This window comes from Lonchura striata, chromosome Z (genome assembly GCF_050655825.1).
Source record: "Lonchura striata isolate lonStrDom1 chromosome Z, ASM5065582v1, whole genome shotgun sequence".
Taxonomy (NCBI): domain Eukaryota; kingdom Metazoa; phylum Chordata; class Aves; order Passeriformes; family Estrildidae; genus Lonchura; species Lonchura striata.
This window is the reverse complement of record NC_140740.1, coordinates 72,450,939-72,465,719: the sequence shown is the minus strand read 5'-3', so window position 1 is coordinate 72,465,719 and position 14,781 is coordinate 72,450,939.

Sequence of the window (14,781 nt, the reverse complement as noted above, 5' to 3'; positions counted from 1 at the left end):
TAACACAGTCCAAATAATTTGATTTACTTAAGTGACTCTTAGTGCAACCACTTACAATGAGAAATGTGAAACAAAATAATAAGAAAAACTAAAGTCTTGGGAGACAGTAAAGGACAGTTCTGTAAGGCTTTGAAGGGACTGGAATTTATTACAAAAGCTAGTTCTCTGGCACAAGGAATGTTAGTACTTTGCTGTGTTTCAGCCAGTACAGGAGTGTTCAGAAATTCTTGAAGTGAAATAGCATAGATTGTGTTGGCATTTTGTTCTACTGCCTGCCTAGACCAATACATGTACTGGGCAGCATCAGCATGCAGCATTCACAGTCTTGCCATAGTTACACATAACACAGTATGAGTCATTTAATTGAAAAAATAATGCAGCTTTGCCATTTATCTCTTCAGTTTATCATGACTAGTAAGGATAATTTTGGAATACACTGATCTGGTCAATTTTTGTTTCAGAAGGTAAAAATCACCCTTATAGAACAAGCAGTACCTCACAGAGAAAAACCTTCCTATTATTAAAGTCAGAAAATTTCTCTTATTAAGCATTTCTTGAGCAGTAAGCTGCAGGACTTTCAGACAAATTTCACCCATGCTGTTTTTATGGAGTCATACTCAGCTTTTCATTCTCTGATTCCCATAAGTTTATAACAAAAATGGGAAAAGCATATTCCATTAAACTTTTCATTAATTGCATGAATACTTTGAACAGCATATTAGTTCCTGTATCTTCAAGAAAGATGAAAAGCAGCCCTGCATCATCCTATTCTTACATGGAAATAAAAATCTAATTAATCATAAAATCTGTCCTATGTCCTTTGGACATCCCAGCTCAAAAGGTTAAAATCCTTATATTTGGTACATCTCCTCCAAATATTACTACCTTCTTCACTTACCTGCCAAGTTCTTGAGTTGAAATGCAGTGCAATCATGCTGTCTATATAGGGAGTTATAATTAAATATAGTTATCTACTTTTATGGCTTGCTGAGGCAAGTCATATAGCTGCAGCTTTCTGCCCCTACAAGAAAACACACCTCTCAAATTAATGATTCTCATGCCTACCAATTAGGCAGCATTCACAGGGCAAAGTCCTTACTCCTCATATAAAACTGGTTTTGTGTAGTCCAAGGCTACAGGCAGTGTTTTCCTTTTTCAAGGCTCAAACATGGTATAACATATGCAGAAGTTCATGCAGAAAAAGCTGTTGATATAAGAAAGAGTAACATCAGGTGACTCTTCTAAATTAATTCAATGTCTGATGTGCATGTTTTTAAAAATAAAATTGTTATGCCAAATTGAACTGGAAGGTAGATCACTTCAGAATTTAAAAAGTCTTTGAGGTGTATTTTAGAGGTACATGGCCATGTTTCTTCAGGGATTAACTGTTCTATCGTAAACATTCCTCTTCCTTGCTTTAGCTGTTAGGTGATGCCTACTGAAAAAGGAGCCATCTTTCTTTCAAGGAAGACATTGTGATCAAGTAAAAAAGTTAGGAAATTTTTAGAATAATGAGTGTAACTGTATTATTTCTTAGACTGTAGGGGAAAAGATCAGGTAGAAATTCAGCATGGTCTAGTAGATGGTCCCTCAGAAACGGGAGCAACTCCTTCAGTTAACTTCTTGGCACTAGCTTGTCTCTGCCAGACAAAAGCTCCCATTTGAGCATGTATACAGCCAAGAGCTGGGAGTTGCTAACTCTTAGAATTGTCTCCCTCTTGGTGGTATAGTTTCCAGCTGTGCATGGTTCAATATCACTCCACTCCACCTTTCCAGATATATTATTTCACATGATAAGAAAAACAAGCAAGGATTCAGGGATCTCTTCTCAGTTTCTAGAATGTCAATCATGCAGGTGAGTGGAATTTAGGAAGTCTTTCACTCCTGTGATGTGTAAAGCAGGAAAGTACTTCCATTGCAAAGTTTTGTTTATTAATTGGAGTGTGCTATGGGACAGACAATCCTTACCAAGAAAGAAACAAAAACATTACATATCAATTGCAGTCCAGACAAATGGAGCAAAGGAGATGTTTTCAGCAGAGTTTAGCTCCCAGCACTAATATCAAAGGATGTATTCCATCTGGGCTTCAGCAAAGCCTTTGATACTATCTCCCATGGCATTCTCCTTGAAAAGCTGGCAGCTCAAGGCTTGGGTGGATGAACTCTTCACTTGGGTAAAAATGTGTCTGTATGGCCAGGCCCAGAGAATCGAGATTAATGGAGTTAACAGCAGACAGTCACCAGTGGTGTTCCCCCAGAGTCTCTACTGGGCCCAGCCTTGTTTAATAACTTTATTGGCCATTTGGATGAGGGGGTGGGGAGCCTCCTCAGTCACTTTGCAGATGACACCAAGCTGGGTGGGAGTGCTGATCTGCTGGAGGGAAGAAGGCTCTGCAGAGGGATCTGCACAGGCTGGATCATGGCCAAGTCCAGTGGTGTGAGGTACAACAAGGCCAGTGCTGGTCCTGCCCCTGGGTCACAGCAGCCCCAGGCAGTGCCACAGGCTGGGGCAGAGTGGCTGCAGAGCTGCCCACAGGAAAAGGCCCTGGGGGTGCTGGTGACAGCAGCTGAGCATGAGCCAGCAGTGCCCAGGTGGCCAAGAGGGACAATGGCATCCTGGGCTGTGCCAGCAACAGAGTGGCCAGCAGGAGCAGGGCAGCGATTGTCCGCTGCACTCGGCACCGGTGAGGCCACACCTCAAATCCTCTTTCCAGTTTTGGGCCTTTCACTCCAAGAAAGATATTGAGGTGCTGGAGCAGCTCCAGAGAATGGCAACAAGTCAGACATCCCTGGAGTTGTTCAAGAAATAATTGGATGTAGCACTTAGTCTATCTGACCAGGTGTTGATTGGTCAAAGCTTGGACTTCATGACATTTTAAGTCTTTTCTTACCTGAATGCTCATCTGATTATGTGATTCTGCGATTGCAAAAACTATGTCTACTGGAAGCATGCAGTCCGGAATTTCCTTACTGACCTTGTAAGAGAATGTGCCAGATGTGTCCTTAGGAAAGGAAATCACTGCAGACAGTTCTGGGTTGTCAAAATGGTTAATCCAAACTCCTTCAACCACAGTCACTGCAGTCAATTTATCCACTTCTACAGGTCCAACTCTTACTGGAGCAGAAGTACTGGACAAGCACATACAGACAGCTGGAAAAAATCCCCAGAAAGGCAATAGTATTTGCAAGTAATTCATAATGTGAACTCTTTTCATTGTATTTTACTAGAAAGCAGGATATTTCTTCACAATGAGACTTTGAGATTATGTCCAGACACAAAGTCATACTAAGTAATTCTCAAACACGCAAGTCTAATTCATGTCAGAATAGTAAAGACCTATTTTAAAACTGTAAATTATCACTAAGAGAAATTACAAACAAAATTATTACTGAGGTAAGAAGACATTGCCAAGTGACCCAAGCAAAGTTGTTATGAGATGACAGTCCTCCCTGCTGTAGAACATAATGTAGATAGGTCTAAGACACTTGTTACAAAGAGGCCTCAAGGGACTAATTCAAAGTGAAATAACAGCCTTCATTGTGAAGCACCTTGCTTTTCAAACATAAGTTATTTTCACACTATTTACATTGGCACTGCTGCGGGAACAGACAGTAACAGCCTTTGCTTTTTAATAGCTTTGAAAATGTTTTATAGAAGTTTGCTCTCATAATGAAGCTATTTCCCATTTGTAATTTTCAAGGGATTAGCTTCCTTATTTTGCCTTGTGTAGAGGCTCAGAAGTCCAATAGAGACATTGCCTGTGTCCTGGACATTGGGGGATATATTTTCTTCTTTTTCTCATTCCTAATGTGAGTTTTTATCTATTGTCTTCTAGCTATGTTGTGGGGGGGAAAAAAGCCTTTATTATTCACTGTTATTTGTGTTTTCAGTTTATGGGGACATATGAAACTAAAGCCCAATCTCCACCACCTCTATATAAAAGCACATCTATACCATTTCCTCGTGTTGTTTCTGCAGCCTTCTTTCATCCTTTCAGAGAGCATTAAGTCAAATAAGAGTGGCTACAAACTCGCACAGCTGAGATGCTTTCAGAAGTCACACTGAGGAAAAGATAAATTTGCCCTGCCACAAAGAGCCTGGGCAAGTGAAGGCATGTGGTTTGTTAGGTTAGGGGCTTTTCTGATGTTACGAGTAGCAGGGAGAGTTCTGCAAGATACTTAGGAGCACAGAGTACGTGTGGAAAACCCAAAATATGGGCTAGTAAATTTTAAGGGTGAAGATAGACAATATACTTACGGAGAAAGAGAAGTTGTACATGACCTTGGAGCAAGGTGTTTTCTGTCTGGCCACAAGGATTTAGCCTTGTGAAACTGAGTTTTCCTCACTGCCAGACAGCCTTCAGTTTGTGACAGCAAAGACAGGTGCTCTGTGTTCAGAAGCTCAAAGGGTAAAATGTTTTGTGATAATACCACAATTAAAGTTTATGCTGTGCTATTTCCTGTAAAACAAATAACTGGAAAACCAAGTAATGCTACTGCACCCACCTTTTTACAGCTCTGTGTTTGTCTACTTCCTATTCTTTGATTTCTCTTTTCATATGGTGCTGCTGAACTCTGCTGTTTTGAGTGTACAGTTAAGAAGTAATATAAGTATTGTATTTATTACTCCTAGAAGTTTTAATAATTATTAACAGTTTTGAAAATGTCATGTCTGCTTAGCTGAACAAGATGTAACAGAGCTAACATTTTGTACTCCTAACAGATTTTGCAAATAATGTCTTGCATATTTATTTCATGTAGAACATTGAGTTCCTATTTAAAGCCACAGCTCATGAAGTGAACCAAATATATGTGAATCTTTAGTTTCTGGCTTCCTATCTCAATAGTAAAAGCATGTATGATGTATTATGTTAATTTAAGCAAATAAATATCTACTGGAGAAGCTGCTGTACTTTGTATTGAAATTGATATGGAGTTCTTGGCATTCTTGGTATTTTATATGACAAATGCAAGTGTTTGGTCTGACAAGGTCATTCTTCTCTGAGCACCGCTGAAGAGTGGTTCATGTAAAGGGAAGGATAAATCAATGATGGAGGACCAGTTAGAAGACAAGAGCAGAAGAGCTGCCAGGTTCTTTAAGGCAGAGAGATAATTTTATTTTTACAGACTACACAGAGGACATAAAAAATGCTCTGGAGTGATTATGGTATTTGTCAATTTGGCTTCAGACAAGCTAAAAGAGAAAGATCCTTTTCTTAGAGATTTTTTGAAGAACTACATCATGTAAAAAGAGAGGCAAAACCAACCAGATGTATTGTAAGATAGAAGTTAAGAAAATAAAAATACCATTATAGCTTAAGGAATAAGCAGAAGAGACTTAATATTACTTTTTCTAAAGAAAAGGGTCACTTTAAAATACTAATTAACCTCTTGAGTTTGTTTGTTCAAACAAGACCCTTATTGAATTGGCATCAACAGACTTCACAAAGAGCATTTCAAACTTTTTGAGCATACAGAAAGCAATGGGAATGTTGCTAATAATAATGAAGATAAATAATAACAAAGACAGTTATTCTGTTTCTAATTCTCAGAGGTATATGCCTTCAAAAATGGAAGAAGGCTTATGCAAACACCAGAAATACATCTGGAGGCTAAAAAACCCCCTCAGAACTAAGCCTTTGTTTTCTTCCCCATTTACTTTTGTTTTCCCTGATGCTTTGATAGTAGGTAACAACTACTATTAGGATTACAGACTACCTCTACCTAAGGTGAATGAGGGTATGTTGGAGAGTGACCTAGTTCAATCCCATGTGACTCAGTATAAGTGAATCTCAAAGTTTCTCCTTTGTCAGTCACAAAAATATTATTTAGAAAAATATATGTTTGATATTTTTCACAAACTTCATCTTCAACTTAGTTCAAAACTGAGCCATGTTCACTTAAGTTTTAAATTAAAATTTCAAACCATCAGAAATTAAGTAGAAGAGAAAGAGAGTCACTCAAATGCTCCTGGGGGGTGGGGGGCATTTCTGTGAAAATAGTGACATCTTGAAAGGCCCAGAGTATCTAAAGGTATGGAGACAGCCAAATGATTATATAACCTCTTGCCAAATTTGTCCCATTAATGCACTCCTAGGCTCATGTAGTGTGATACAGTTGAATGTATTTGCCCACTGGCTCCTAAAGTGAAAATCTAATCTAAAAAACACATGCAGGATGTCAGTAATTTCAGCATTTGCAAATGATGAAACACACTGGTAATGCTGCTTCTATGTATGATAATGTATGATATGATAGTGTGTGCTATATGATGAATCATATAGCATAAATTTTCCTAGTGATTTACTGTAATGAAAGTACAGCTGAACAGAAAACAGATACATTATGAATAAGTCTTCTTGTGTCCTATCATTTTGATTACCCTCTCTGAAAATATACTTTACAACTATCCCATCACAGAAATTATTTAATTTGGGTGAAGCTAGACTTTACTGAATTATTTCCTGTACTGACATATTTCTTGTAGTGGGAACATTTTATTCAAAAGATCTCTGTGAATTTACATTACTAGAGAATGTTGGCTTGTGGTTTTGAAGTTGGGATTCTCCAAACTGATTGTACTGCACTTTTGTCAGTACTTAAATACCCTTACATTTCTGAATGGAAAAGCATTGAGGAATAAATTATTCAAGACACCAAATTATTATTCAAGACACTAAAAAATTCAAGACACGAATTAACCAACTAAAAAATGGGATGTAGTAAAAGTGACAATGATGGGATTATGTGAAAGCTAGAAAGATATTTCTACCTGGTGGAGAGCTATTATGAAATTAATGGAGATAGAAACTGTCTAATAATGTCAGAGAAGGTGTCACATAAATGTCTCTTAAAGAAATACAGTTATACAAGATAAGTGGCAGATATAAACCCAGAAGAATATTTATTGAGACAAAGTGATGTGTTGTAAGGGAATTCTTCAAGTTGCTTCATTCTTCACAGAATTTCTACTACATATTGTAGGACTTTTCTAGAAACAGTAAATCAAGATTTTTCTATTTGTTTCAAAGGCCAAAATGATTTTTCAAAATCAGGTTATAAAGCTTGTTGGCAACATAAATATAATGATGACTGACAACTGTGGTACAGTCTTGCTGTGAAGAAAGTTACACTAAAATGGAAAGAGTATTGTACCTAGTACAATCTATCCTGGAGGCCTGTGAGAGCAGCACCAAGATAAGATAGATCTGATAAACATACATGCAGACACTGCCTGGAAGCTTGATCTTAATTGGATAGAAAGCATTAAAAGCAGTTCCCTAATGAGAATTTTTCTGAAAGCTACTGCATAGCAGTAGTAGCTAATCCTGCTAAAAGGATGGTATAAGACAGACTTCACATGAACAGTCAAGACTAGACACCAGCAAAACTAATTCCACTGAAATGTTTCCTACAGAAATGTCTGGGGCTGCTCATGACCACAGTGGCTCACACATGTTTGTTACCAGTGCTCTGTGGGAGGAACCACCCCCAACCAGCTGGCAGAATGGATCAAGAGGGAGCCTTGTGAAAATGTCACCCATATTACACGGCAGCTACTTAATTTTAAATATATTATCCACAAGTTAAGCAAACCTGCCTAATTTCACTCTGAAGGGGAAGAGCATGCTTGTGCTGCCTGTTTAACCCACACTCTAGTAACATGCAGCTGTAAGACAGAAATATTTTAAATAGTTTGATCATTATCACTAATGAGCATCTGATGAGGACATGCACTAGTGTTCCTGATTACAGCAGTGACATCAGTGGTCTTCCTACCTGACTTGTACTAGCAGATCCAATACCTGTACAGCATGAAACCATGCCACTGCTCATTCCTGTTGGATACTTACAGATTTATTTAGGACTTTTTTTCTAGGGCTTTAATTGTGCATTTTTAGGCTTTCATGTAGAGACAATTTTTGTGTAGATCCTATTGTGTATATAGAGAAGAGTAAAAGATCAATTGCACATTTTTGACAGATAGTGGCAAAATAGCAACATTCTTACTTTCCAGCTCTTTTTTTTAATTAAAAAAAAAAATTAATTTTCTTCTCATTTTACTTGCTCTCGTTAACTTCTTAGGCCCCTAGTGCTTAGACCACCAATCACCTTTCTACAAAGCATTCTAAGTGGTCAGGATGATCTCTGAGAACACTGCTGCAGAGCCATTTCTATCCTTTTCTTATTAAATACTTGAAAGAAAAAGGAGCAACCCAGTGTGATGTATGAGCAGACAGAATGACTGGCAAAGGTGCCCTTGTCATTTTCAAGAGACTGTGACTACAGTACAACAGTCCTTGCGACTAAGCAAAATGAAGATTTAATCAATTTTAGATTAAATTTAATAAATTTTTTATTAATTTTAAAATGTGTTTCAGGGTTTGCACTTTTCAGATTACAGAGTGAGTATGCAAGTAAGAACACAGTCAGAACATACAAATTTGCATGGAGAAGTCAAATTTCTTAATCTCACTTTTATTTTTAGATCTCATGAATTAACAGTTCAATCAGCCAGATTATATTTATAATGCATCAGTTTCCATATGTTTCAAAGATAAATAAAAACAAAAATCCCTTGGACTGACAGCAACTGTAAAATTCTGCAATCAGATTATTAAGAGTGGCTTCATCCTGTTCCTATCATCCCGAAACAACAGCTTTATAAAGCAGCACAGCAAGCAAATCTACACTTGCTTTTGCATATATGTTGGTTTGTTGTACAGTTAAAGATCTGTTTGCCAAAAATTATCTGGCACCTTCTGTGGAAGTGCCCAGGTGGAAAGGGACCTGGGGGTGCTGGTGACAGCCGACTGGACATGAGCCAGCAGTGTGCCCTGGTGGCCCAGAAGGCCAAGGGCATCCTGGCCTGTGTTAGGAATGGTGTGGCCAGCAGGAGCAGGGAGGTCATTCTCCTCCTGTACTCAGCATTGGTGAGGCCACACCTTGAGTGCTGTGTCAGTCCTGGTCCCTCAGTTTGGGAAGGACATTGAGGCACTTGAGCACATCCAGAGGAGTCAACGAGGCTGGAGAGAGGCTTGGAACACAAACCCTGTGAGGAATGGCTAAGGGAGCTGGGGGTGTTTAGCCTGGAGAAAAGGAGACTCAGAGGTGACCTTATTACTCTCTAACTCCCTGAAAGGTGGCTGTAGAGAGGTGGGGATTGGTCTCTTTATCCAGGCAGCAACTGAGAGAGCCAGAGGACACAGCCTCGAGCTGCATCAAGGGATATACAGGTTGGATACTAGGAAAAAATTTTTACAGAAAGAATGATAAAGTACTGGAAAGGCCTGTCTGGGGAGGTGGTGGAGTCACCATCCCTGGATGTATTTAAAAAAAGACTGGATGTGGCACTTAGTGCCATGGTTTAGTTGAGGTGTTAGGTCACGGGTTGGGCTTGATGATCTTGAAGGTCTCTTTCAACCTAGTGATTCTGTGATTCTGTGACTCTCTTTTCTGCAGCTCAAACACCTCAATTACAATGTTGTCTTAAGGAGAGGAGCAATTGCTTGTACATCAGAAAATTTCCTCATTGTGATTTTTTGTTTTCAAGTGTCTTCAACTTTAGACCTTAAAAACTTGTCCCAAATATCAAAAAGAGTTAGGGTAGCAGGGAAAAATAGCATAAGCATTTTAGAGGTCTACTTGATTAGTAAAATAGATAATCTTACTAATATTAAATGCCTTCCAAACTCTATAGTAAACATTCCTAAAATTTATTTTGTTTTAGAGCTGCTTTATTTTGTTAACATGAAGACAAGGGCTAGCTACTCAGCAAGTAGAAGTAGAAAGCTGCTGTATGCTGTTCAAACCTGAAAACCCTTCAAAACCATTTAATTAAATATGTAGCTTTTCAAGACTTACTTGGCATTTTATCTTTGCTGTATTGTACTTTCTCAGTTCTGACCTTCCTGCCACTTTCTGATTCAGTTACACAGGAGGATGCCTGGAGGCAAGGCTGTCATTAGAACCACATCTCCCTCGCCCTGCAGTCCTATCCTCTCCTGCATTTTGCAAGCTGGTTATGGAGCAAAACCTTTTCATCTCAGTCTTGTGGGATATAAGCCATTGCAGTCAGGTTTGTGGGAGAGATCTGAGGCTTTTCACCACTGTGACAGAGGGTCACAGTCTTCAGACACTATGGCTCCCAGGAAGAAAATGGTCAAGGTTGCCCTGTGACACACAGCAAATTTGGGATCAGCCTTGCTCTAGGGAAAAGAAAGGACTGAAAAAGTGTACAAAAGAGAACTACATCTGTATGCCATGACTACCATGAGTCAGCACTTATAATTTCTCCCATAGAGCTCAGTCTGAGTGGATGCAAGAGGTAGGGCTGATTAGACCCGCTCTGTACAGTGGCTGGAATTATTTTGTGAAAGGGGTCTTTCAGGAGAGCATGAATACACTCAGGAGTGGTCAATTAGGCTGAAAACCAGCCCCATAGCTCCATCACAGGAGAAGAATACAGTCATAACCGAGACACAACTGTGTATTTCACCTCTTCTGGCTCCTCCCTTCACTTAGCTCTATCTTCATTTTCCCAGGTCCTTCACAACTGCAGGCTACCAGCCACCCTCATAACATTTTCAGCAGCCATCTGACAAGGATATCCAGTCCTTGTGCTCCTTTTCTTATTTCACTGGTATGAGTTTCCAACATCTGTCAAGCAAACATACCACACTCTCAACTTTAGCTCCAAGCTATGGGGAAATAGCACTTCTTCCCTTCAGCCCTCCAGAATGCTTCTCTCTCCATCTTGCTGCTCTCTCAGCACGGTAACTGACTGATCTCCCTCACTGAGCGTGTGAATTCTCTTGGTTTCCATCCTGATGGAGACATTTGAACATTCTTGTCCATCTCCTCACACCTTTATTTATACTAGCATTTTTGTGTTTGACTTTACAATCTGAATAATGTCCATTTTGGGTATAAATTTAGTTGTTAATGGAGCTCTCCTTTGTGAGAGGGGGAGTAGCATCACTTGCCTCAAGTGTCATCAGCTGCGTTTTCTAGCAATCTTTTTTCCCCTTCTGCTCTATCTTCCTTGTGCTTATTCTTTCCTCTAGGCAGCTGCTACTGGCATATCCTTTTAACAAGTGGGAAGCCGTAGGCAGTTATGTTAGCCAGACTGTAAGACCAAATATAGAGCAAAACTGCATGCTGCTCCAAAGCGTGTTAAGATTCACTGTGTGAGAAAGTAAGAGTAGCTTGATATTTGTGGTGGATGGTATTGCATTGTCCATGTCTAAATACAAATTTTGATTCACTTGTCTTCAGCTGTTTTATTAATATTGCTTTTTGTAGGGTAAATTTTAAAACCATGATCTATGGGAAAGTTGAATTGATTTTCAGAACTGACTAGCTTTACTACAAGCCAAGTGTAACACATATAAGAGTAAAGAGGACTTCATGGAGACAGTTCAGCACACTTGAACAGCATCTCAGGTCTGCCTCCTGTCTTTAATGGGCAGCAGATTGGGCCTGATAGCCAGAGCAGTGGTCACCTCATCCAATGGCAATGATGATATCAACAGGAGTTGTTTGTCCTTGGGCAAGAAATGCAGGCAGAACTTACAAGACAACACAGTCCACCCCACAGCTCAGATGGAAAACAGCTTTAGCTCTCAGTTGAGGCTGCTGTATTTTCAGCCCATTGCTTCCCATGAGGAAGGGATGTACCTAAAACAGGTGCCAGTAGACCTTTCAACTTTGAATGCCTGACCAGCTGCCAGTTGTGTATTTACAATAGAAGATAAAATAAGGTTTCTGACAGCCAAACTTCCTTTGCTCTCTCTTCCTTCTTCCATGGCTGAGCAGACTGAGCTGAAAATGCTCCTGTGCTGGTGTCTGACTAGACAGCATTACCCTGGTAAAGTGTAAACCTGACCCAATTTGACTTGGCTGTTCAATTTTTAATGGCACACAGCCAACTTGCTACCAGTTGGGCTATTCATGCTGCAATAGGAAGCAATCTTCCTGACATGCAAACTTCCTTCTTCTTCTGCCTGAGCAGCAATGCAGTCAAAGATGCTGAGCTAGATAACGAACAATTTGACCCTATAAAATATGGGTCTTGACCCAAGACTTACTTCAGCTTTATTGTGCTAGCCAGCAGAAAAGACTATAATTTACCCATGGAAAGCTGGAAAAGACAAAAATGAGTTCTTGCAATAAAGAATCACTGTTACAGCTCCTAGAACAGTGCTTACTCCATATTCAGATGTAAATTTATGACCTGCAAATCCCTGGGAAAAATTGGACCATGAAAGGTGATAATCAAAACAGGATTCAATTCAAGGTGCCACTGCATAGTTTGCTTACGTTTATCTTGCTGGCTAGAAATACTAACACAGTAGGAAGGGCTTCATCACTTGTTAAATTGGTTATATGAGGTCACTTTCTTCCTATTCTTTTCTGTGCTCATGCAAACTTCTAATCCTATTAAAGAAAAGTCTACAATGGGTTTCACAAATGGGTTTCACTAGTCTTGTCACTTGAGCTGATATACCGTGTTCTTCCTGGAGGACAGCAAGTTAGAAGGAGTATCTGTTCCACCTGAGAACATCATTATATCAATATAAGCCATGTGTTTGAATAAGGGTATCTGTAGGTCTTTATCTTAAAGGGAAGGAGAAATTTGGAACACAAGCAGGAGAGAAATGAGGAGCTCTTATTCTAGTCTCCAACTGAAACAAAAAAGACCTGTTACAGTCTATACCCTAACATTTACATTTTTTTACTGTTCAGCTGAGCAACTGTCATTGATAAGAAAGACTTTCGGGAAATTAGAATAATTCAAAGTTTGTAATATCCATCTATAGGCTCTGTAGTGTGGTCTCTATTTGCCTAAGCCAGAGAGATAAGAGATCCACAACTGGAATGAAGTAGGAGTATTAATAGAAGAATAGAATACTTTTGGCAGAGTATACTTTTTGGCAGTCCCTCCAAGATACTTCATCATTGTGACCATGGTGTTTTTGAGTCAAGACCCCATGAGAATATTTTACCTCTTGCTGATAATTTCCACTAGTTTCCACCAGTATCCCAGAAAACTGAGAGGTGAATTAAGGCAAGGGACATTCACACAAAGTTGAACAGTAGGCTGTGGGTTCACATTGGCTTGAAACAGCCCAGGCCAGCACCTAGGGAGCTTCCTCAGGAATGAAGAAACTGTTAGCTAATCCCCTCAGTCACTTAACAGATGACACCAAGCTGGGTGGGAGTGCTGATCTGCGGGAGGGCAGGAAGGCTCTGCAGAGGGATCTGCACAGGCTGGATCATGGCCAAGGCCAGTGGTGTGAGGTACAACAAGGCCAGTGCTGGTCCTGCCCCTGGGTCACAGCAGCCCCAGGCAGTGCCACAGGCTGGGGCAGAGTGGCTGCAGAGCTGCCCACAGGAAAAGGCCCTGGGGGTGCTGGTGACAGCAGCTGAGCATGAGCCAGCAGTGCCCAGGTGGCCAAGAGGGACAATGGCATCCTGGGCTGTGCCAGCAACAGAGTGGCCAGCAGGAGCAGGGCAGGGATTGTCCTCCTGTTCTTGGTACTGGTGAGGCCACACCTTGAGTGCTGTGCCCGGTTTTGGGTCCCTCATAACCTGGAAATTGTTGAGATAGTGGAACATGTCCAAAGAAAGGCAAGAAAGCTGTTGAAAGGTCTGGAGCATAGTCCTGTAAAAAGTGGTTGAGGGAGTTGGGGCTGCTTAGACTGGAGAAAAGGAAGCTCTGGAGAACATTATTACTCTCTACAACTACCTGAAAGGAGGTTTTAGCTGGATGAGGATCAGTTTCTTCCAAATAATAGAATAAGAGGTACTCAGGTTGCTCCAGGGAAGATTTAGATTGGATATTATGAAAAATTTCTTCACAGAAAGTGTTGTCAAGTATAGACTAGTCTGCACAGGAAGTGGTTGAGTCACTGGCCCTGGAGGTGTTTAAAATATATGTACACAGAGTACTAAGGGGCATGTTTTAGTGGTGGACTTGGCAGTGTTATGCTTCAATGATCTTAAACATCTTTCCCAATATGCATTTCTGGAGGTGTGCTTGACATCACTGGGGAGTACTTCAGGGAGAGAAAGATACACAGTGATGTGTTCTGCTATTTATGTCAGTGCACAGCATGCACAGAGGAAAAAAACAGGTTTCATTTAGATCCTTGAATTGCCTAGTTTTCTCTGCCTAGGATAAATACTCACTTGTAACTGTGGAAAAAAAGCTGAGGACGAGAGTTTGAAAAGGCAGTGGATTTTAGAAAAGTGGTAGCTTTGAATCAACCATCAAGTACTCTGACATGTATATATCTGCTTTCAGCCAAGAGTCTTTGCATAAAACATGTTAAATCTGGAAAGTTTGCAATTTGGGGTGTGTGTCGATCTCTGTTTACAAAGAAAGTACACAGAATTCTCTCTCTTTGAATACAGTAGGGACAAGCAACAGGAGGCAGTTTCTTTGTTCAGAAAATGAAATCTGTTTTAAGCCAGCATTCTGTCCAAAATTAGAACTTTCTCTCCCATTCTGGATCTTTTCCAGGACCATCCATGCTGCTGGTACTTCCTTGGCTGGTTCTGGCTCTTTTTTGACTGCATTTTTGTTAGATTCAAGACATTCTCACACATATGCACTGTCTCAACCAGTCATCTGTGTTTGCAGAATGTCTGAAAGAAAGCTTTTTGACTGATACAGATCAGGCTTTCCTTAGAATCTTGCTGGTCCATGACTCAGATAGCAGTTTCTACTGTTTCCTCTCTTGTTAAACAAAAAAGGTATCTGAAAATTTTCGTAGT